The following is a 2,395-nucleotide window of genomic DNA, read 5'->3' as shown; positions in this document are numbered from 1 at the left end:
ATGATTTTTTTTTTAATGAAACAACAAAACTTTTTGCCATAAGTTTTTAGGAATTTAGATAGTAAAATCATCTTTTCATAAAATATATTCATAACTTGCTAAATAATTGTATAACATATGTTTAACAATTAAGAACTCGAATAGTTACTTTGAATTGAAATAGAATAACAGCACATTTCACAATAGCAACCCCTTTTTTTTATAGCGATAAATTCATCTCTTGTATATCCTAGGCAACATTCATGGAACCATTTGCCGCAATTGTAACATTTAATCTTGAAACATATAATATATTACTATTTAATAAATTTAGAGTAATATAAAAGTTAAAACTTAGATGATTTGTTTAAAAATAGTGATATCTTAAATTACCCACCGAACTTTGCCAGGATAATTATTTAATTTGCGTGGCAGATAACAAAAAAGTCTTCAACAGTTACAAGAACTAATGTCAATAACTGAAAAAAAGAACTCAATTGAATTTTTAGCAACTTAGTTTCCTAAACACAGTATGATCGGTAAAGTTTTTTTTACCTCCTTCACGGAGAAGTCGTACACCTATTTCTGTATGCTTTTGTACTATACTCTCTATGCGATCTGTTGCTAATGTGATCTCATTTAGTAAATTCGGTAAATTTGGTAAATATTAAACATACTTTTCATAAATAATTAGTTTCTCAAAACTAAACTTTCATTTGTTTTTGCTAAAGAAAAAGTTGACAATTGTTTGCGATTGTAAACAATTCTTCTCTGCTTTGAAGAATAATTGTTACTTTGGATCTTATTTTTTCCTTTATTTTATATCAGCTCCGAGCTTAGGTTAGCTGTATGTAAATGAAAAAAAAGGCACCAAAGTAATTTTTATAGCAAGGTGAAATAGAAAAATGACGTATAGAAAAAAATACAATTTCTTTTAAAGAGTTATATAAAAAGCATGACTAATTCGTGGTCAAAGCATGATAGTCGTATGGAGAAAAACGTGATAAATTATTTGTTTTTTTGATGAAAATGCACTTTTTAGTTTTTTTTTGTATCATTTAAATAAAATACCTAACAACCTTGTAGAATCTTCCTCGTTGTGATAAGGTCTAAAAGTACTAAAACGCGCGTTTTTTGAAGCTCTCTAATTATTCAAGTATTAAAAGTAATGAGTTTAAATTTGTTGTTCGTGTTCTATTAAGATTATAAGAGTAACATGAAAAAGTTTCAAAAAGCTTATAATAAAATTAAGTACCAAACAACCTTGGATAGCGTTACGTGTTTCGATATATATCGAGTTAATATATATCGTTCAAACTTCACCTTAGTACTGGCAAAAGCGTTTGGATGTTTGATATTTAGCTTGGATATTTTGTTAATAAATTCATTTGGTAATGAAACACTATGTTTGTCATACAAGCAACTTTTATTTGATTTTCTAACCATTTAGCTAGTTTGTAATTTTGAGTGTTGATAATTGATAATATTAGTTGTATTTGATTTTTTTTGTGCGTTTTTACTACACCATAAAAGTTGCCTGGTTGTGAACCACGAGGATAGATGTTGTAATAAGTTTTTTTTTCTATGAAGTTTGCTTTTGTTTACTATGGTTGTTCTTGATAACATTATCTATCTCATTTAGCAAAGCATTGGTTGATTTGCGTTTATTTTTAATGTTTATCACAATCTTAAGTTGAAAAGCTAAAAACAAGGTTTTACTGTATTTAAGTGTTATTAATCTCTTTTTATCTGTGTTACAACTAAACTACAACCTAATAAAAAGTTTAAGTTAGAAAGAAATATTAAAATTGAAATTTTTTCAACAATTTGCTTAGAATTTAGTTTATTTTTAGTTATATAGTTTATGCTTTTAAAGCAGACTATTAATATTGAAATGTTTGAACTGTAACTATGCTTGTTACAATTAATTTTAAAGTCTTATAGCTTTTAAGTTGTAGTTTTTAAATCAAATTGGCTTAGCTTTTACCTCAAGATAAAAACTAGTTTTGGTTCTTATATATATCTTGACTAATTTCTCAATTAAAAGTTCATTTTTCAATATTTTTCTTAGAAAATTTTATTTCAAACTCTGACGAGCTCTTTGAGCTAAACTTTATGGCATGAGGCTTGATGACTAAAGATCTTTCTCCGCGCCAATCCACTGATAATAGTTGAGAGAGTTCACATATTTCTTTTTTAGTTTGCGAGATAAACTGAAAAAAAAAAGTTTTCCTTTCATACAGAAGGGATCTCTTTTTTTACAAACAAGCCTATAGTATAATTCTGTATAATCAAAATTAAAAAATGGATTCGACTGTTAAATTAGGTTTTAGATTTTCTTTGCCTAAAAAAAAATAGTCAGTTGTTTATGCATGCCTATACTTAAACCTTAATGAATTCAAATTGTCGTAAAAAA

This window comes from Thalia democratica, chromosome 9 (assembly GCF_965202585.1).
Source record: "Thalia democratica chromosome 9, ktThaDemo2.hap1.1, whole genome shotgun sequence".
Taxonomy (NCBI): Eukaryota; Metazoa; Chordata; class Thaliacea; order Salpida; family Salpidae; genus Thalia; species Thalia democratica.
Note: the sequence above shows the minus strand (reverse complement) of the source record.